The 22,329-nt window shown below is 51.0% G+C and overlaps 1 long non-coding RNA gene across 1 annotated transcript in view; it reads right to left on the bottom strand.

The window, feature by feature from the left end:
* LOC106726740 overlaps positions 1 to 20,722 on the bottom strand; it is a 23,056-nt gene extending 2,334 nt beyond the window's left edge. The window contains exons 1-2 of the long non-coding RNA XR_001362839.1: positions 20,533 to 20,722; positions 16,772 to 16,871 (exon numbers count right to left, since the gene is read on the bottom strand). This is a non-coding gene — a long non-coding RNA (uncharacterized LOC106726740). The remainder of the gene's footprint in view (positions 1 to 16,771; positions 16,872 to 20,532) is intronic.
* Between the last annotated feature and the right edge of the window lie 1,607 nt (positions 20,723 to 22,329).

The following is a 22,329-nucleotide window of genomic DNA, read 5'->3' on the forward strand; positions in this document are numbered from 1 at the left end:
AGGGCACAGGACGGGCTGAAGGATCCCCCCCCCCCCCGAGTGCACAAATTTTTGTGCACTGGGCCTCTAGTACTTTATAAATAAATATACATCTTTGGGAGCTGCTGTGTGTGCATTCAAATTTGGAGACCATTTGACCTAAAATAATAACAAGGAAACATTTAGGGGCAGGGTAGTGCTGAGCATTGAATTAATACACTCCCCTCCCCCTCTCAAACTGGACACATGGCCATCATTGGCCTGTGCAAACTGCTGTCCCCAGGCTTGTTTCATTATATTCTCCTCTCAGGTTCCCTTTGCCATCTTCCCCAACATAGGCAACCCTTCTAAAGTGTGGAATGCCTGCTACTTGTGTGCATTCTTGCAAAATGAGTACGCTTCTACTCTTCAGTCAACTTGTTCAGAGTAAGGCGTTCATACAGAGAAGCTCAAAATCGACTTGTGGAGAGCTTTGTGAATTTTCACAACCTGAACACACCGTGTCCCACAGATCAGGAAGCAGAATATAATGGGTGTTCCATAAGCGCCACGTGTCTGCCCCAGGAGCCACCCTCCTGACTTCTGACATTGCAGAGCTGATTTAGCCACGCTTGACCTTTATACAAAGGGCGCCATGCACCACGTACCCCTCAGTGTCTGGCTTCTCTTGCTCCATAGCTCATCTGTGAGGTGCATCCACGTTCGTGTAGATGTCATCTTTGTGTCTGGAATGCCCTCATATGTAACGACCACAGTTGTCCTGTGCCCTTCTCATTGGACATGTGGGTGTTTCCAGCTTGGAGCTGCTACAAACGGTGCTGAGCATTCTTGAACAGATTTTTGGTGATCCTAGTACATATCTCTGTTGGGTAAATAGCTATGGGTAGGATTATCGGATCCCGGTGTATGTGATATCTTAGCTTTGGTAGATTCTGCCAGAGCCTTCCAAAATGCCTGTACCATTTGGCACTCCCACCAGGGACGTAGGAGAGTTCCGGCCATTCCACATCCTTGCCAGCTTGATGCTGTCTTTCTCATCACAGCCATTATAATTTGGATTGTGACTTTTGTAAGTGATGTTGCCTTATGGTTTTCTTTTTATTTCTTACTCCCCCCCCCCACCCATGCTTCCCCTGCATCCCCCCAAATAGCTGGAAGAAACAGCTCCCATTGCTAAACACTTTATATATGCCAGGCCTGAGAGCTTGATTCTACATCTATCATCTAATGTAGTCCTTGCTACCACCCGAGGAGGGAAGTATCATTTTACAGATGAGGCAACTGAGGCACAGCGTGGGAATACCCCTCCACAGGCCCAGCTGACCATGTCAGTTGGCAGGAGAAGGGGTCAAAGTGAAAACCTTCAGTGTGACTTAGGGCTGTTCTGACCTGATCCCTCATTTGATTAAAGTAACCAGGATTGGATCAGAGTTCCGAGCAAGATGGCGGCATAGGTAAACACCGGAGATTGCTGCCGCAAACAACCACTTCAAAAATACAACTAAAAGACGGAACGGACATCACCCAGAACCACAGGAAGGCTGGCTGAGGAGAGACTCTTCAACTAGAAGGAAAAATAACAGCACACCGAGGCTCAGAGGAGGCGCAGTGTGGAAAAAACTCAGGTGCGGAGGTGCGCGCGCAAAGCGGGCTGGTGGCTGAGAGCGCGGTTGTCGTTTTCGGTCAGGGGGGAGTCTCAGACTCTGAGCTCCAGATACGGGCGAATCGCTGGGGACTCGGACCCAAACGGGAGAAGCGGGAGTGTCTGGCATCAGTTGGAAGGCAGCTTTCCCTCCGAGGTTTGCAGCGGTTCCGGGGGTTCTGAGAAGCAGAGCCTCTGGGAACAGGACTGAGGGCACCATAACGGCTCCCTCCGCCCGCCCTGTTGAGCCCGCCCCGCCCAAGCCCTGCGCAGAGCCATTTGCCGGATCGCCTCAGGCAAAGGCTAGATTAGCACCTCCCCAGAGGACAGAAGTTTTCCGCGGCAGACACAGCTGATTCACACAGCCAGTCGGCCTGGTGGTCAAATCCCTCTAGTATTAACTACAACAATCAAGGCTCAACTAGAACAAGACTGCGCACAAAGACCACTAGGGGGTGCACCAAGAAAGCATAAAAAATGCGGAGACAAAAAAACATGACAGAAATGGAGGATATAGAGCTAAAAATCGCAATTTTGAGGGCTTGCAAAAATGTGCTAGAAGCTGTCAATAAACTTGAGGAGAGAGTCACGAAAACTAATGAGACCCTCGATGCTATGATAAAGAACCAACTAGAAATTAAGCATACACGGACTGAAATAAAGAATATTATACAGACACCCAATAGCAGACCAGAGGAGCGCAAGAATCAAGCCAAAGATTTGAAATGCGAAGAAGCAAAAAACACCCAACCGGAAAAGCAAAATGAAAAAAGAATCCGAAAATACGAAGATAGTGTAAGGAGCCTCTGGGACAGCTTCAAGCGTACAAACATCAGAATAATTGGGGTGCCAGAAGATGAGAGACAGCAAGATATTGAAAACCTATTTGAAGAAATAATGGCAGAAAACTTCCCCCACCTGGTGAAAGAAATGGACTTACAGGTCCAAGAAGCGCAGAGAACCCCAAACAAAAGGAATCCAAAGAGGACCACACCAAGACACATCATAATTAAAATGCCAAGAGCAAAAGACAAAGAGAGAATCTTAAAAGCAGCAAGAGAAAGAGACTCAATTACCTACAAGGGAATACCCATACGACTGTCAGCTGATTTCTCAACAGAAACTTGGCAGGCCAGAAGGGAATGGCAAGAAATATTCAAAGTGATGAATACCAAGAACCTACAACCAAGATTACTTTATCCAGCAAAGCTATCATTCAGAATTGAAGGTCAGATAAAGAGCTTCACAGATAAGGAAAAGCTAAAGGAGTTCATCACCACTAAACCAGTATTATACGAAATGCTGAAAGGTATCCTTTAAGAAGAGGAAGAAGAAAAAGGTAAAGATACAAATTGTGAACAACAAACATGCATCTATCAACAAGTGAATCTAAGAATCAAGTGAATAAATAATCTGATGTACAGAATGAACTGGTGATTATAATGAATCAGGGACATAGAAAGGGAATGGACTGACTATTCTTGGCGGGGAAAGGGGAAAGAGGAACAATGTAATCTGAACAATAAAGATTTAATAAAATAAAAAAAAAGTAACCAGGATTGGACTGGGGGAATGGTATTCCAAGGGACCACAGAAGTGTGCACTCTTGCAAAAGGAGGTGGGGTTGGCCTGCAATCAATTCTGGATAAATCCTACTCCCTCCCAGGCCTCAGTCTTCCCAGCTATAAAGTGACATCATCCAGCACATGGCACAAATAAATGTGTTTGCTGCATTAAATGATACAGTCTGGTATTGAGCCCCTACAGTGTGTCAGGTGGTCCTCACCTGTTACCTCACTTAATCCTCACAAATGCCTTCAAACTGTCTATGAAAATCTCCCTGTCATAGCTAAGGACACAAGATCCAGAGAAGTGGACACATCTGGGCAAAGTCACACCATGGATAGCAAAGCCGAGATTTGAATTCACATGATTCACTGTGGTGCCCAGTCTCCTCAAAGACCCTCTATTTGGGGCTCAGCTTTGCAGAGCTGTAGGACTGCTTAGGTGTTGAAACGTATTTTTAAATTGTTCAAGAAAGATCATTGCTTTTTCCACCCCCAAGTTAAAAGGGAATAATATGATATGACCCAGCAATTCTACTCCTAGGCATATACACAAGAGAAATGAAAATATATTTCCATAATGAACTTGCACATGAGTGTTCAGAGCAGTGTTATTATAATGACTGAACAGTGGTTAAAAACCAGCATCCATCAACTGATGAGTGTACAGTATAAACAAAATGCAGTATATCCATACAGTGAAACACTATTCAGCAATAATAAGGAATATGGTACTGACACATGCCACAGCATGGGCAGACCTGAACATGTTATGCTAAGTGAAAGAAGCCGGTCACAAAAGGCCACATATTGTTTGATCCCATTTATGCGAAATATGCAGAATTGGTAAATCCATAGAGACAGAAAGTAGATTAGTGGTTGTTGGGGCTGGGGTCAAGGAGGTAGGGATGGGAGGAGCTAATGGGTGCAGGGTTTCTTTGTGGAGTGATGAAAATGTTCTAAAATTAGATTGTGGTGATGGTTGTGCAACTCTGGAATTATGCTACAAAATGCCGAATTGCACATTTTAAATGGATGAATTTTGTGGCGTATGATTATATATCAATAAAGCTGTTTTTTACAAAACTGAAAGTAAGTGCCTGACTATGAAATGTGGTGGACAGGACACCCTCGGAGGGCTTTCTGCAAGTGTAGCACTGCCTCACCCCATGGCCTGCCTCTTCAATCGGTTGTTTTGAGCCCATCACAAAGAGTCACAGGAATGAATCTGGCATCCAGGCTTCACTCACCGTGACCTTGTTTGCAGGGAAAATTCTTGGCCGTCTTCCTTGTTGTTTTTTTAGGCCCCCAAATCATCTCTCTAGTTTATTCATTCTTTTGTTTATTATCAAGCATTTAATATCGAGGGTCTGCTGTGTACTAGGTTCTGTGCTGGTCATGAGACAAATATGACCTAGTCGCTGCCCTCAAGGAGCGAGCACTTTGTCAGGGAAACAGACCCAGAAAGAGGAAAGTATGATCTGATGTGAGACGTCTGGTCATGTATTTGATGACTATTTACTGAGCACCTGCTACACACCAGGCCTGTGCCAGGGGCTGGGACATCGCAGTGTGAGGAGCAGCACAGCCCTGACTTGGGTGCACAGATTGCAGCTGTGCTGTCCGGGTTCAGGTCCTGGCTCTGCCACTAGCAGCTGCATGAAATGAGGATGAAAATAGAATCTGCATTATAGAGCTATTGTGAACATTAAATGATTCCATATGTGTGAAGGGCTTGGAACAGTGCCTGGTCGGCTCCACCACCATCGTAATAGCTGCACTAGATGTGATCAGTCTGGAGGAAGCGCTGGGCTGTGGGTTCCAGCCTGAAGGACACTCTGAGCTGGTCAGTGATGGATGGGCAAAGGGCATGACAAGTAGAGGGGGCAGATTGGGCAGAGGCCTGGAGCGGAGTGACCAGGGGGCTGAATGCATAGAAGAGGAGTGGCAAGGATGAGAGATGGGATGGGTGCTGTGGATCCCTGGGACTCCTGGCTCTCTTTGCACCGGCCCTGTGTCTGCTTTGGGGAGTGGCCGGGGACGGAACTGGATGCCAGCTGCTAAGGGTCCAGGTGGGTGGGAGGTATAGGCTTCGTGTGTTTCCCTCACTATGTCATCACTATCCCTCTGAAGTGGGCATGTCATTATCCCCATTTTACAGATGACAAAATTGAGGCTTGGAAAGGAAGCCCTTGGGGAGGGTCACCCAGCCAAGGTTCAAACACACATCCATTTCCTTGAACCCCACATTCTTAGCCCCCAAACCAGAGAAGAGAGCGGTGGCTTGGGAGGCTGAAACCTTGAGTTAGAGCAGTGGTTCTCAACCTGTGAGTCTCGATCCCTTTGGAGGTCAAACGACTCTTTCACAGGGGTCGACTAAGACCATCCCGCATATCAGATATTTACATTATGATTCATAACAGTAGCAACATTACAGTTATGAAGTAGCAACAAAAATAATTTTATGGTTGGGTCACAACATGAGGAACTGTATTTAAAGGGCCAGAAGGTTGAGAACCACTGAGTTAGAGACAGGATTAATCAAGACTGGGGTTAGACTTCCCGTGAGCCCCAGAAAGCCCCTCTCCTACCCTGGACCTCAGTTTCCTCTGCAAAATGGAAGCAGAAACTAGACTCACCTCCCTGATGTTCCGAGATGCATTTGAAAGTGTCAGGCACCGCCCTAGCCGGTTTGGCTCAGTGGATAGAGTGTTGGCCTGCGAACTGAAAGGTTCCGGGTTCGATTTCGGTCAAGGGCACATGCCCGGGTTGAGGGTTCAATCCCCAGTAGGAGGTGTGCAGGAGGGGCTTGGAACAGTGCCCCTTACGATCAATGATTCTCTCTCATCATTGATGTTTCTGTCTCTCTCCCTAACTCTCTGAAATCAATAAAAATATATTTTAAAAAGAGAGAGAAAGAAAGTGTCAGGCACCATCCAAGTGTCCAGGACAGACAAGCTCTGCCTCTGTGACCTCAGGCAAAGCCTTCTGCTTTCTGGGCCTCAGGTCATAGATGGTGAAATGTAATTTCTAAGTCACTCTCATCTGCGCTTCCTGAAAACGTTCAGCGGGCCTTGAACTGCGGGAGCTCTTAGATAGTTTCAGGGTCACTGTCTGGAGGTGGAGCATGCAGGCTGGCTGGGAATATGGTTGTCAGATTTTGCAAATAAATATTAAGGATACCCATTTACATTTCAGATAAACAACAAGAACTTTTTAAAAAAGTGATGAGAGAGAGAGAGAAAGAGAAACATGGGTGTGAGAAAGATACACAGATCAGTTGACTCCCATATGCGTCCCACCTGGGGGATGGAATCCACAACCTAGGTATGTGCCCTGACCAGAAACTGAACCCAGAACCTTCTGGTGCATGGGCTGATGCTCCAACAAACTGAGCCACACCCGCTGGGGCAAAAATACTCTTTTTTAATATAACTATGTCCCATGCAATACTTGGGACATACTTATACTAAAAAAAGTACTTGTTTATCTGAAATTTCAATTTGACTGGCCATCCTGTGTTTGATCCAGCAGCCTTAGTCGGGGGTGGTTGAATGTTGGCCTGTAAAAGCCTGGTCTTGGTTTCTCTTCACCAGAAAAACATGGGCCCGGGGAGCCAGAGGCTTTGTGGGGTCGGGATAGGAGAGTCAGAGGGAAAACATATCTCCCCCTCAGCCTCCTCCCTGCTTCTGTTCTTGTTTTGAAACTCACCCCTGCCCTTGGCCTAGCACTGGCTCCATCAGCTCTGGCGGCTGAGCGAGGTGTGATGTAAGACTAGGCTTTATCTGATGGGCTGGCTCAGAATGGCTGTTTTGAGTGTTTGAGGCCAGGGTGCTGGTAGGTAGGGCAGGGAGCCCCGGGCCTTGGCAGGCTCTGGACCCCAAATCATCTGTGCCAGCCCCCTCCCTCTCATCACTCCCCCACTGCGGCCGGAACCCAAAGAGCACCGTGGGTTTGAGGACCGCCCATCTCCCGGGAAACGCCTGGGCCCCGCGGGCAGCTGACCGGGATCTCTGAGCTCCATAGGAAAGAGGCCCTTCTCCCTTTGGTCCCTATTTCCCCACCTTGAAGAGGATTGATTCCTCTGACACTCCTGTGGGGGTGGGGGGGATTTTCTAAGCCTCCAGCACAGGCCCGGAGTGCAGTGGTCTGTTGCTTGACCATGTCCCTCTATCCAGCCACACTGCCCACGGCCCCATACGATTTGACTTTGGGTGGTGGGCACACGGTGCAATATACAGATCTTGTAACATAGAAATCCACACCTAAAACCTATATGTTCATGTTGACCAATGTCACCCCAATCAATTTAATAAATGAATTTTTTTTAAAAGGCAGAAATAAAGTATCAATAATGGGACTAAGTAAGATGTAAACTTTTTAAATTTTTCTGCTGCTGCTGCTCTCTCTCTCTCTCTCTCTCTACATTTTTCTGCTGCTGCTGCTCTCTCTCTCTCTCTGTCTGTCTCTCTCCCCTTCTCCCTCGCCCTCCTCCTCTGCCTCTTCCTCTCAACCTGTCATGCTGTTTTGTAATTTTTACTTAATATCATATTTCCTTGGGTGTGGGGACTTGTGGGGGACCCACACCAGCAACCGAGCCTCACCCTACAACTCTGCACTCGTGTGCCACTGAGTTCCAGGTCCCCCTTCCATGCTCCAGGCAGTGGTGGTACAACAAGCCAGGCATCTCCCCTTCCCTGGCCTGTCCCCCAACCCACAGGGACAGGCTATCCACAAGGGTATCACGCATCCTTCCTGCTGGGGTAGGGTCCCTCTGCACTAGGTACCTTGGTCCCTGGGCTGGAACAGCCCACCAAATGCCTCCTGGTGCTGCCAGCTTGGGGTGAGGACACCCTTTGCCTTGCCCTTCTCTGAGAAGCTGCAGCCTTCAACCCTGACCCTGTCCATGCCCAGGCCCCTGGTGGGAGGCAGCAGGGGTCATCGGGCAGGGTCTGGGGTGTGAGGGGGCAGGGTTGTGGGTGGGACCTTTAATGTCATGGAGAAGTAGCAGGAGGCAGGACCACATGCCAGTCATGGTCCAAGTCCCCGGTGCATGCTCCACCGTCCCATTGGACTTCATTCAGCAACACACATTTGAAGATAAAAGTATGAATTTCAAGGCAGCAACCGGGGGCTTTAAACCCCAAGTGCAGGGCTCTCCTGAGTAGCTGCTCTGGTCTCTCATCGTGGCCTTGGCACAGGCTGTTCCCTCTGCTTGGAATGCTCTCCCGCCCCCTCCTTCCCCAGTTCACGCACACACGCCCCAGTGCCTGCTCAGGCTTCGCTTCCCTGGGAAGCCTGCGTCGTTCCCTCCCCCCAGACTGGAGGCCCGTGAGAGCAGGAGCCAGGATTTTGCTAGTCAACCTCCAAGTACCCAGGGCCTGTCACACAGAAGGGCTCAGTCAGTGTGGAATGAGTTATTAACTGAATGAAAGGCTGGGAGGAGGAGAGGGGAGGGGAGGATGTGTATCCCAGGCCAAGGGGACAGCAGGGCAAAGGCCTGGAAGTGCGGGGCCCGGTGTGTTTGGCAGAATGGCGCCCTGGATCAGAGGGAATGTGAAGGGCTGGTGGGAGGGGAGGCCGCAATGTCAAGTTGGGGTCAGACTGTCAAGAGCCTCGAATGCCAGGCTAAGGATTCAGACTGTGTCTAGTCAGGGCAGGGTTCTCTGGAGGCAGGGAACCTGGGGAGGCTGGTACAATTGTCCAGGCCAGGGGCCGTGAGGGAGGAAGGCAAGCAGAACCGGTTAACCTCTGTCCACTGTGCCCCTGTGCTGGGGCCCTCACAGCCTAATCCTTTCTCTGGCACAGGTTACAATGAGGTGCTTAAACGTCACGTGGCAGCCGAGCCCCGTGCTAGGGGATTATTGTACTCTTGTGTACTTCTTGGGCCCCGAGGAGGGCAAAGACATGCACCAAGCTGCAGCCACCTCCGAATCTCACTGCCATGGAGTCTTCTCACCTGACCGAGGCCCAGATTTAGCTCTGAGTGTGAAACTCGACTCCTAAGACGAGAGCACTAGAGGCCTTGTTGGCCACTGGCAAAGGGCGCGTGGAGAGAGGAACAGGTGCCCACCAAGGAGAGAAGGTGATCATTCCAGGAGCACCTCAGGTGCAGTCCTGCCTGAAGGATTGTTCGGGGGGGTTGCTCTGAGAACAGAGAGACATCCTAGACAACGGGAATGCAGCGGGGGGAGGAGGCCAGCAGAAGGGGGGTATGTGCCGGAGGGGGCAGTGGGGGATGCATCAGAGGTCGCTGAGTTCATCCAGGTAACTTGCTGGATTGGGAAGGCAGCTGACCAAGGGAGACATACTGGGCTCGCCTGGAGACCAGGGCCCAGACCGTCCTGCTGTCAACCACGGGGCCCAGCTGACTACACTGTCCTCCCGACCCCGGCACCAGGAGGGTCAGGATCTCGAGTGTATGACAGAGCTTGTTGCATGTGAGGCAGCTTAGCGAGCACCTGTGCTAGCGCTGCCGGCAGTTCTCAGATGAGTCAGACTCACTGCTGTCCTCAAGGAGCTGCTGGTCTCGTGGAGGAGGAAGGCCTCATGAATTACAGTACTTTCGAGGCAAAGGAGGCCATTCCCTTCGAAGAGAAGAACATATTGTTGGGGAGCCGGGGGTGTGGGGGCTTGGAGCTGAGACACCTGAGAGGGGTTCCAGGTTCTGCCCTGAGCAAGGTGAGACCTCCTGGGCCTCAGCTTCCTCTCTCGAATTGGCCTAGAGCAGAGGTTCCCAGCCCTGATGGAGCATAGGGTCCCCCTGGGGGCTTGTTAACACTCAGGGACTGGTCCCCACCCCCAGGGTCTGATTCTGGAGGTCTGAGGAGGGGCCAGGAAGGTGCATCTCTAACAAGTTCCAGAGCTGCGGGTGGTGGTCTGGGAACCCCACTTTGAGAACCAGTAGCCTCACGTAAAGGTTTCCAAACCTTGTTTTAAACGTGTTACCTGTCTTCAGGAAACCCTAAAGGAGATTGAAAGCAGAAGCAGGGGGCAGTGGAGAGCACCCATATCATCACCCCTCAGGGCAGGGGTGATGGGATGGGTGCCTCCGAGGAACAGAGCACCCTGAGTTATCACTGGGACTCGGTGATTTGCTGCTGACAAGGTGACCTTGGGTAAGCCGGCTGTGTGCCCTCTCTGGACCTGTGAGATGGGTTGTGGGGAGTACGCAGGCGTGAGGCTGCTGCCGTGGGGAGTGCAGTCAGCATTTCCGCTGTGAGGACTTCTCCCTACATCCTCTGGGCCGCTGCGTTGGCCTCTGGTGCTCACAGCCAAGATTCCAGCTGGATTTGGCCCCCAACGCCCTAAACCACAGGCATGTGCCGCCCCCAGTGGGGAGGTGCAGACCAGGGTTAATCCGGCCCCCAGGCTCCCCTGGCCTCTGGCTTTGGGACAGGCGGGAGAATATTTCCAATTACAAAACCTCCCAGAGCAGGGGCTGTTTGGGGTTTGCTTATCTCCCTGCCCACCCCTTACAAAGCCCCTTAGGCAGGGGCTGAATCACAGGGTGTTGTTTGGTGTTTTGTTACTGAATTTTTCTCAAGAAAGAACCCACTGTGTTGGCAACGCCTAGAGGCTAGTGGAGCAAAAGGGTCAGCCCTGTTACCCTCCTGCCAGGCTGCTGAGGGTAGAGAGAGTTCCAGGGACTTAGTTTTCTTCTCCCAACATCTCTTTCCTCCAGGGAGCAGCTACCAAGATGTCACAGCAGGTCCTGCTGCCCAAGTCCTGTGTGTGGCCTTCATGGCCCCTGGAATGCCTCTCCCTCATCTTAGCTCCCCAAGCCCAGCAGGGCGGCCACACGCCAAGACAGCCCTGTCTGCCACTCACGGTTCATCCCACCTCCCAGCCTTGCTGGGCTGGGCCTTCCACCTGCCTGGCCCTCCCTTCACTCAAGACTGATCAATAGTCCCAATTCGGCCGACTGAGGTTCCCGGGATACAGGACTTCTGGTGCTCAGGCTGGGAATGTCTCAGACAAATGGGGCGAGTGAGGCAGGGCACCGACAGAGAATGGAATAGAAATTCAGGCTCCAGCAGAGCTAAGTGGACCTTGGTCCCAGCTCCCTGGTTCACAGTCACACGGCCTCCCTCCTGGGCACAGAATCTGTCCTTTGTCCTCCGCCACCATTGCCTTGCTGCGTGGAGTCTGGGGCCTGTTTTATGGAGCAAGGGGCAAATCTTCAGGAAGCCAGAGGGGCAGAGACTGAGCCGGGAGAGGGAGCCAGTGGTGCAGGCAGAGTGTAGATTTGGGGTCTCCACCCCTCAGTGCTGTGTGGTTTTGGACAAGCCACTCCCCTCTCTGAGCTGTTTCCCCAATCATAAAATCAGCCTTATGAACTAGCCTTTTAGGGCCATCAATAATGGCAGATGGTATCATTACCAGGTTCTTTGTTGTTATTATTGTTGTTAATCTTCACCTGAGAATATTTTTCCCATTGCTTTTCAGAGAGAGTGAAAGGGAAGGTGGGAGGGGGGAAGAGAGAGAGAGATACATCGATGTGAGAGAGACACATTGACTGGTTACCTCCTGCACACACCCTGACGGCAGGCTGGGAGTGAACCTGCAGCCCAGGTACATAACCCAGACCAGAAATTGAACCCACAACCCTTCAGTCAACAGGCCGACACTCTAACCACTGAGAAAACTAGCCAGGGCCTCTCATTACCAGGTTTAACCAGCAGCTCACAGCAGATGGAGGGTCTAGAATCCTACAGTCCAGTGTCCTGGGCTCCCCATATGTTCCGGTGTGAGACTCTGGGCCCAAAAGAGAAATGCCCCCCAACAGGCTTTGAAACCACCCAGCGAGTGGAGGTACAGCAGTGCCGGGCTGACCTCGTGCCTCCTGGGATGGTCAGCAAAGGCCCCTTTGAGGAGGTGACCTTTGGGTTGAGACACAAAGAAGGGGAGACACCAAGATCTGGGGGAAGAGCATTCCAGGCAGAAGGAACAGCCAGTGCAAAGGCCTTGGGGTGAGAACTAACTGGATGTATCCTAGGCCGATGGGGCAATGGAAAGAGACAAAGTTAGGGAGCCCCATGTGAGCCAGGTCATGCAGAAGTGTGAGCGAAGCAGATGTGAGTCTAGAGAGGTCACTCGATCCACCTGGGGTCCCAGGACAAGCTTGGGAGTACAGGGCTGAGGGGAGCCATGTGAAGCTGGGGTTAGGCCCTCAGAGCCACCTTCAGAGCCCTGCAGCCTGGGCTCAGCAGATGTTGTTCTGGTGCCCATGGACCAGAGGATGCCAGGGTGTGAGGTGTGATTTCCCCAATGCCTGCTCAGCTAGAGCAGGACACCCAGAGGTGACCCAATGTAGCCTAAGCAGGGAGCAGATCCCAGGCCCCCTGGCACTGAAGGACAGGAGTCATCAGAAGGGCCAGCTACACTCTGGGTCCTGGGGACTGGGTTCCAGGCATTTTTGGGTAACACATGGCATGTCAGCAAGATATGAGAGCAAAGGTCACTGCCTCTGGAGGCTCTGCTGTCCCTGGAGAAGACATGCTGCCCTACACCCACCACCTACCACCCACTCGACTCATTCATCCATTCAGGAAACTTGAATGAGAGCCAGGCTCTGAGTCAGATCCTATCTATAGCCACAGAGCCCATCAACACAATTGCCAAAATATAAAAATTAAAAAACTACATTACAGTTTTTAAAATCTCAAGAGGGACTTGACACTGGACAGGGTCCCCAGAGGTGAGGACATTTGAACTAAGGCTGCAGGAAGTCTGTTGAGAAGAAGAAAGATATTCTGGGCTTCGGGTATGACTGCAAAGTCACAGAGCAGCGAACTCGGGTGGCTTTTAGTGGCAGGGGCAGGGTCACTGGTTGAGCATTATTGCATCACAGGTGCAGGGCATTGTGGAGGGATAGGAGGGGGTGTGCATGACCAGGACTGGGGGGAGTTGAAGCCATGGGCCCTGGTGTTTACATCACTGGCTTCTGACTCTGGCCCATGCTGAGCTGGCTCCTGGACCCTGGGACCCTCACTCCCTTCAGCATCTTTGCCGCTTCTGCCTCCCCCAGAAGCCCTCTCAGGAGCTCCACAGCTGGGCGTGTATCTTTCTCTTCCCACAGCCAGGCCCATAAATCAACTCTGCTCATCCCTGAGTTATTTTTTCCCTGTGGGGATGTAACCTCACATATGCTTTGCCTGGAGCGACCCATTTACTGGAAGGAGGCATTGAGGCCCATGTTGCTCAGAGCTCTATGTGCCTGTCCTGCCCCCCGTAAAGCTGGGAAGGGCAGCCGGGGCCGGAAGCATCCCTACACTTGGGCCATTAAATATGGCTGGGCCCATCGAGGGGCTCAGTGCCCGCTGATGGCATCAAGAGATCAAGATGGGGCTCATCCTCCTCCCCAATTTATAGTTCATATGAGGAAAGAACACCCCAAGGACTCCCTCATCAACACAGAGGTGTTTGCTCTAATGTCTTCACATTTACTTTTTAAAAAATATTTTTATTGATTTCAGAGAGAAAGGGAGAGGGAGAGAGAGAAGCATCAATGATGAGAGAGAATCATTGATTGGCTGCCTCCTGAATGCCCTACATTGGGGATCGAGCCCACAACCTGGGCATGTGCCCTGTCTGGGAATTGAACCATGACCTCCTGGTTCATAGGTTGACACTCAACTACTGAGCCACGCTGGCTGGGCCAAATGCCATTTAATAGAAGGGGAAACTGAGGCTCTGAGAGGAGTGGTGACTTGCCATGCCTCTTTGACTCTAAGACTCATTTCTCAATGCCCTGGGAACCTACAGCAGGAGTACTGGTATAAGGGAGAGGAATAGGGTAGTTTATAACCCTGGAAACACCCACCAAACAGAATGTGGGCTCTACTGCACATAATATACTAGTATGCTGACTGAATGCGTGGTGGAATGGATGAAGGCCAGACTCATGGGTGGTATTTTGTAGTGTTTACTGAGTGAATGAATCAATGAAAGAATAAATGATTCTCGATAGGGCACAGTGAAAGGCTCCCTGCCACTGTCCATAGAGGGGAAGCCTGGAGCCATCTGCTCCCCTGTCCTCAACACTGTATTTTCTCTCTCCCCTCCTGTTCCTCCAGGGGAACCACCTGCTCAGCTCAGTTTCTCGACTGGAAAGAACAGTCTCTAGTTTCCTCTGTCTCCTGCTTCTCAAACCCAGTTCCATGATTCATTCCTTCACAGACATCTCTTTCTTGACTGAGGAATGAGCACTAATGGGCTGCCTTGATTTCTTGCTAGGGGACAAGCTTATACTCTGAAAGGGGTAGTCTTGGGAAAATGGAATCTGAGAACTTGCTATGTGGCCTGGCAGCATCCAGGATTAGAGCTCAGCCTAGAGCTGGAATTAGGGTTCAGTCTGTAATGAGGGTCAGGGCTCAGTTAGAAGCTAGAGTTAGAGGTCATCCAGGGATCAGGGTCAAAGCTCAGGCCTCAGTCTATAACTTAGGTTAGGATTCAGCTGGGGTAAGGTTTGGGCTCAGACAAGGACTAAAAACAAGTTTGGGTACACAGTCAGGATCAGGGCTTAGTTTATTCCATGAGTCAGCCTTGTCGATTAGTCTATGGTTAAGGCCAGTGCTCCCTCTATGGCCTGAAGTAGGACTCAGTCTGTGACCAGAGTCAAGGCCCAGGTTATGACCTGGATTTGGGCTCAGCCTGGAACTAAGATCAGGGCTCAGTCTGTTTTCAGGGTCAGAGCCTGGGCTATAACTAGAGTCAGGGCTTAGTCTTAGACTGAAATTAGAGGTAAGTGTATGAATAGAACTAGGGCTGAGTTTGGGAACAAATTCAGACCTTGGGCTAAAGTTAAGATTAGGGCTCAGTCTGGAACCAGAGCCAGAGCCAGAGCTCAATCTGTGAGCAGAGTCAGGGCTCAGGTTATGGTCAGGATCAGGGCTCAGTTTATAGCCAGGCTATGACTGGGATGAGTAGTCAGTCTGAGACCATGATCAGGGCTCAGCCTACATCAGTGTTCAGTAGCTCCTTTGTGGATTCCTAATGAAAAGAGTGAGCACAGCTTCCAGAACCCCTTAGCTCCTTCCCAAAATTCAGACCCCCTGGAGCCAACTGAGTTTTCCATCTATTCCTTAAAAACCTAGCTTCTCTCTAGCAGGACTGTCCTGACTTTCCCACGCCATCAGGGAGCTGCCTCAGTGCCTCCACCCAGACCCTGTCTCCCGCCTCCTGCCAGGGAGCCTCCTGGCTCCAAGGTTATTAAGGAAGAATCTGTGGGAAGAAGCGGGTAAACAAAACCCATCACGCGGGGCTGGGGCAGGCGCCCGGTCCTCCTGTGGCTCCTTGGGCAGCAGCACTGAGTGGGGCGATGTTGACAGGAGACTTAATGAAATCCAGAGGGAGGTGCCCTGGCAGAGCCCACCTGGAAGGAGGCCCAAGATGGTAATTAAATTCATTCTGGTGTGTGTCCCAACAAGCACAGAAGCAAGAGTGGGGGCCAGGGCCCATTCACCCAGGGCTCCAGGAGTTTGTCATAATTGCAGTGAAAAATAAGTTTCGGAACTTACGTAACCCCACTGCTTGGGCCCTGAAGCTTAGGCCCGAAATGCACATATTGCAAAGCTGTACCTGCACACCAGAGTCGCCTCTGTGGGTCATAGGACGTGAAAGAGCACAGAACAAGAACTTGGTTCTTGTTCCCATTTCTCAGATGAGGCAAAATGAGGCTCAGGAAGCAAAAGTATCTCATTCAGAGTCATATAATCTGGACATAGGACTACTATCAAGCGCCAGATCCCAGTTATCCTGCCTCAGACCTCTCCAGTGTGGAGATTGTCGGGGACCAGGAGAGGGGGAGATTTGTTCTGCCTGAGAGGGAGGAAAGGAAGGCTCTTGAGTGAAGCCCTCTAAGGGAAAGGGAGGGGTGGCCAGGCCGAGAAGGGGAAGAGCATACCACTCAGGGGAAACAGCACATACAAAGGCGCGGTGGCTGGAAAAAGCATAGCATGATGGGAGAAAGGGGCTGACTGCAGGTGCGAGGGCAGGGGTTGGGGAGGAGGTGGAGATGGGGTGGTGAAGAGCCCCATATGCAGGGGAGCCACAGAAAAGTTTTCCACCTCTTATTTAATCCTCACATTGGCCCTGTGAGCTAGATGCTTTCATTGCTCCCATCCAACAGATGAGTGAACTGAGGCTCAGGGAATTTGAGACATCTGCCCACAGCAACACACCCAGAACGTGACACAGTTGGGATTAGGAACCCACATCTGTAGGGCTCAAAGCTGCTCCCTTAAACATGCTTATTTCTTTTTTAAATCTGTTTTATTGATTTTTTTAGAGAGCAGAAGGGAGAGGGAGAAGGAGAGAGAAACATTTATGTGAAAGAGAAACATCAATCAGCTGCCCCCTACATGTACCCTGACTGGGGATTGAACCTGTATCCTGGGTATGTGCCCTGACCAGGATTGGACTTTTCGGTGCACAGGACGATGCTTAACCAACTGAGCCACACTGGCTGGGGCTAAACATGCTTATTTCTTGCTGTACCCCCCGCCTCCCTGCAACTTTCCTGGCCAGATTGGGGTACCAATAGGATCTCCAGAAAGAGGGGAGGAAAGATGGGACCACTTACCCAGGAGCAAGGCAGCAGCAGGGGGCTGATTTCTGACTCGAGGCTTCTGCAAGGCTGTCTCCAAGGATGAGGAAGCAGAGGGGTGGGGTGAGGGGCAGACCTATAGGGACAGGGGAGAGAGAATTACAGGGAAGCCAGTTCCAGCTGAACTAGGAGCTTCTTGAAATGAGCATCCATTCTGGGAGGGATGTAGGCAGGGGAGAGACAGAAGAAGGCATTCCCCTGAGATGAGAACTGCACGTCTGAGTTCTTAGGAGCGCCCACTTCTTCTGCAAAAAGCCATTTTTGGCCGTTGGCAATTGCGAGGTGTCTTTGAATAACGCTCCTAAAAGAGGCAAGGCCTGCCAGGGGACCTGTTTGCTTCCAGAGGGTTTCCTCTTCGGATGTTTCCAGCACCTTGAACATAGCCTCTAAAAAGAACCTGAAGTAGAAGTCCTTAGTGTGTGGAGACCTCTCTGTGGGGTCGTCTCTCCCCTAAGTAGGAGGCAACAGATTCAGTAGCACAGAGAGGGGTAGCGACTGACTGGGAGTCACACAGCATGATCTAGGTGGGCCTGCTGGAGAAGGGGTATGGCCTGGCTCCACCCTCAGGGCAAGGCCCTCCCGTTTGGGTTAAAGCAGTGGTTATCAACCTTCTGGCCCTTTAAATACAGTTCCTCATGTTGTGACCCAACCATAAAATTATTTTCATTGCTACTTCATAACTGCAATGTTGCTACTGTTATGAATCGTAATGTAAATATCTGATATGCAGGATGGTCTTAGGCGACCCCTGTGAAAGGGTTGTTCGACCACCAAAGGGGTCGCGACCCACAGGTTGAGAACCGCTGGGTTAGAGGGTCCTTGACATCTCTGTTAACCAGGAATGAGGGTGTTTGTTTTTGGCTGGATGTTTCCCCAACCGCAGATGAGACGGGATGGGACTGCACATTCCAGATTCCTGGTGGCTTGGGAAACTGTCCTGTGGGTCCTGTCTGGTCACTTCGCCTCCTCCCGGTGGCCTGCTGCCCACCCCGAAGGCCCTGGGGTCTGGCTGCCAGCTTGCATGAGAACCCTGCTTATAGCCAAAGGTGCTGGCAGCATCCCACCACCTCTCCTTTCCCCTCCCTCCAGACTCCCCGGTTCCTTCCCTCAGATCTCATCTCAGATGTTAACTTGCATCGTGGGAATTTCACCAGACACAGTGAGGACACGCATCTCAGCAGCTCATGCTGCAGCCCAGAGGCATGACAACAGTGTGGCCTCCTTGGAGAAGGGCAGGTGTGCTCAGGCTGAAGCATGAAACTCCTGCCTGGTGATGAGGCAGCAGGGTAGGTCTGGGCCAGCCTGCCCAGGGCCCAGAGCACTGAGAACCTGTGTTTTATCTTGGAGCAATAGGGAGCCATGGAAGTTGAGCAGGGGGGTGCCAGGGTCAGAAATGTATTCCCAAAAGTTCCCTCAGTAGAGGGGGAGGGGTGCCACGGGTGCCAGTGACCAGTGGATTGGCTAAGCAAGAGCGTGAGAGCCAGGAGATTAGGGAGGAAGCTGAAGTGAGGACCCAGCCCAAGTAGGGTGCAGAGGAAGGGACCAGCCGAACATCTCCAAAAGACAAAAAAGACAGGCCATGACTGCTAATCATGGGCTGAAAGATATGGGTATTGGGGCCCCATTTTACAGAAGGGAAAACTGAGGCTTAGAAGGAAGTGACTTGCCCAAGGTCACTTGTCTAGGTAGTGATATAGCTGGTACCATGGATTCTAAGTCCAGTGCCTTTTTTCTCTACTGCAGCCCCTTGGCAGAGTTTAATGACTTTGACACCTATGGTTGGGATTTCTGAGGTGATTCACACCTCCCAGCCAGGTTCTGGTCAGAGGGGTATGCCTCCACCCCCATTCCCTCACTCCACCATGCCTGCAGTGAGCCCCACTTCCCCACAGTCTCTATCTCCCCTTCCACTCTTTGGCAGGGCCCATTTTGGCAAGTTCAGGGGTCAACTTCCCTTCCTGCTTTCATCCCACCTAAATGCCTCCTCCCTCTCCAGCCCCACCACTGTCCTAGTTGGGGCCCCATCATTGCTCATCTGCACAATTGAGCAGCCTTCTTCCCATCACATCGACCCCCATGCATTCTACTATCTGTGACACCAAACTGTTTGATGTCCTCAAATAGAGCACACACTTTCACATGGCCATGACTTTGTACTTGCCATTCTCTCTGCCTAGTTCACTCTTCCTGGTGAACTCCTATTCATCCCTTGATACCCAACTAAAAACTACCTTCTCTGGGTTGCTCTCCCAGACAGAATCCGTTTCTCTCTTCTCCAAACCCTGGGGAGGTTGCTTGTTTGTCTGTCCCACCACCTGGGAGGGCCTTGGGGGCAGAGGGCCTGTCTCATCCCTGCCTCCCCAGCACCCAGAACAAGGCCAGGTACACAGCAGGTACTCAATAACTGCTAAGTAGAAAGAGAGATGAATGAAGAAATAAGCAAGTGAATCAAGGAATGACTAATGCTCACACCCTACAAGAACATGCAGTCAAAGATAGGTTTTGAAGCCAGACAGACCAAGACCAAATCCCAGCTCTGCCACTTGCTGGCTGGGTGGCCATGGTGCTTCAGGCCCAGAACCTCAGTTTCTGCCTCTGCAGAGTGTTCGCAGTCATTCTTAATGTTCGGGTTCTAACACACTGATAACAGACACAGCACAGTGAAGTACTTGAGCATGTGCTCTGTGAAGCCATCAGGCCTGGGTTCAAATCTTGCATCTGCCATTTTCCAGCTGTGAGCTTGGCCAAGTTACTCGACTGTTCTGTGCCTCAATTCCCCCACCTGTAAAGTGGAGAATGATAGTACGGAGCTCATAGAGCAGTGGTTCTCAACCTTCCTAGTGCCGAGACCCTTTAATATAGTACCTCATGTTGTGGTGACCCCCAATTTCATTGTTACAAATTGAACATAATTAAAGCATAGTGATTAATCACAAAAACAATATGTAATTATATATGTGTTTTCCGATGGTCTTAGGCGACCCCTGTGAAAGGGTCGTTCGACCCCCAAAGGGGTCGTGACCCACAGGTTGGTGACCCACAGGTTGAGAACCACTGTCATAGAGGGATTTTAAGGATCGAATGAGGAGATGCATGTAACACGCTCACAACAGAATGTGAAGTAGTCAGTAAGGGCCAGATACACTTGTGCTTCATGAAGCTTACATAGAGTGGGTAACACAAGGTGTGTGCTTGCATGGGGTGAACGTCCTGCTTTCCTGCCTCCTCACGGTCCATCCCGTGGCCCCGGGACAGTGCTGCAGGGACATGTCCAGGGGCAGAGGATCTGATTAGCTGTCATGGTCGTGGGTCATGAAAGAGCAGTGGGTCAAACACTGCAGGAGCCGCTGTTCTCCCACACAGAGGTCGAGTTAACTGCCCACTTCAACAATAACGGCATTCGTTTCAGAACCTTCCATGAAGGTGGACAATATAAAGCAAGTCACACTGCGAGGGGACTTCAGCCGGATGGGTGTTAGCTGAACTCTGCTCCAGAAGCGCCTTTTCAGCACGCTCCTTTTAAGTTCCGAATCAGAGTGTATGAGCCTGATTATTTTAGTTGCTATTCTTTTTTGACCTCTAATTATCAGGCGATTCGGCCAAATTATATGATTTAATCCCTTTAGCCTGGTGACGAGAACGTCATTCCCAGTGGAAGGAGGAGGAGACAGGCTCAGAGAGGTCGCCAAATAATCCTAAAGTCGCCCAGCATGGAAGTAGTTAGATGCAGAGCCCACCTGTGTCGGACTCCGAGGCAGTGCCCTCACCACTGCTCCTCAGTGCTGGCAAATGTTGGAGTCAGCCGAGGAGCTTGGGAAATGTTGACTCGGGGTGGGCCTGGGCATTGGGTTTTATAAAGCTCCCCAGGAGATCCACCAGGCAGCCAGGTTGGGGGACAGGTCCAGGGGACAGAGGAGCACACCTAGGGAAGACATGTCCCATGGGAGAGATGTAATCCGGGCAGCTCTAATCCCTGCCCGCCCGCCCCCCCGCCCCCCAAGGATAGAGTGACCATCTGTGCCTTGCAGAGCCTGTTCCGCCCAGACCCCCTCCCCCTGCCAGGGACAATTTAATCACTAAAGACCAGACCCCAGCCAAATGCAGGCATGGAACTTCTGGAAAGCTGCAAGTCAGCAAGGAGGCAGCAGATCTTTGTGTGTGTTTTTAAAAGAATAGTTTCTTGATTTTTAGAGGGGGGGGGGGAGAGGGAGAGAGAGAGGAACATTGATGTGAGAGTGAAACATCAATCGGCTGCCTCCTGCACGCCCCCTACTGGGGATTGAGCCTGCAACCCGGACATGTGCCCTGACCAGGAATCAAATCAGTGACCTCTTGATGCATGGGTCAGTGCTCAACCACTGAGCCACACCAGCTGGGCTGGGTTTGCCATTTTAAATACAGGGAAGACTGCTCCAGCTGGTGTAGCTCAGTTGGTTGGAGTATCATCCGACCAAAAGGTCGCAGGTTCAATTCCCTGTCAGGGCATGTACCGGGGTTGCTGGTTTGGTCCCCTGTTGGGACGCATACCAGAGGCAACCAATTAATGTTTCTCTCTCACATCACTGTTTTTCTCTCTCTTTTTCCTCTCTCTAAAAATCAATAAATATATCCTCCAGTGAGGATTAAAAATAAATAACTAGTGGAAAGGGTGCACTGACAGGAGGACATTTGTGTAGAGGCCAAAGAAGTGAGAGATTTGTGTGAATATTTGAGGGGAGAAGATTCCAGGCTGGGGGAAGCAAGTGCAAAGGTCCTGAGGCAGAGACCTGAGATTTGAACAAGTAGGAGGCCAGTGGGGCTTGAGCAGAGTGACAAGGGGAAAGTAATAGGTAAGGCCTCAGAGGAGATGGGGATCAGACGTACAGGTTTTGTGGGCCACTATGAAGACTTTGGCTTTGATCTTAAATGAGGTGGGAGCCATGGAGGTGCTGCTGAACAGAGGAGGGATGAGGGTTGACTTAGGGTTTAACAGGATCCTTCTGGGCCCTGTGAGAAGAGGCTGAAAAAGTAAGGGAGAAGCAAGAGACATTATGTTGGCTGCACCAGGTGGCAGCAGTGATGTGGCAAGAAGTGAGTGATTTCTGGGTATGTTTTGAAAGTAGAGCCAATAGAAACTGGAGAAAGAGAGGAGTGGAGAGGGGTGGAGATGGGAGGGGAAGGCAGGGGAGGGGAGGGGAGGAGAAGGGAAGAGGAAGGAGAGGAGGAGAGGGGAGGAGAAGGGAGGTTAAGACAGGAGAGAGGGGACATATGCCTCTCTGTTCTCTCTGGTCCATGACAGGCATCACTAACTGAGGCCTTTTTCCTGTTGTTCCTAGATTGATCCTCAGAAACCTTCTCAGCCCAAACCTATAAGCCATTATTCCCATTAATCGAGATTGAATACTGAATGAGGCTAGAGCAGGGGTGGGCAAACTTTTTGACTCGAGGGCCACAATGGGTTCTTAAACTGGACCGGAGGGCCGGAACAAAAGCATGGATGGAGTGTTTGTGTGAACTAATATAAATTCAAAGTAAACACCATTACATAAAAGGGT

This window comes from Myotis brandtii, unplaced genomic scaffold (genome assembly GCF_000412655.1).
Source record: "Myotis brandtii unplaced genomic scaffold, ASM41265v1 scaffold312, whole genome shotgun sequence".
Classification (NCBI taxonomy): domain Eukaryota; kingdom Metazoa; phylum Chordata; class Mammalia; order Chiroptera; family Vespertilionidae; genus Myotis; species Myotis brandtii.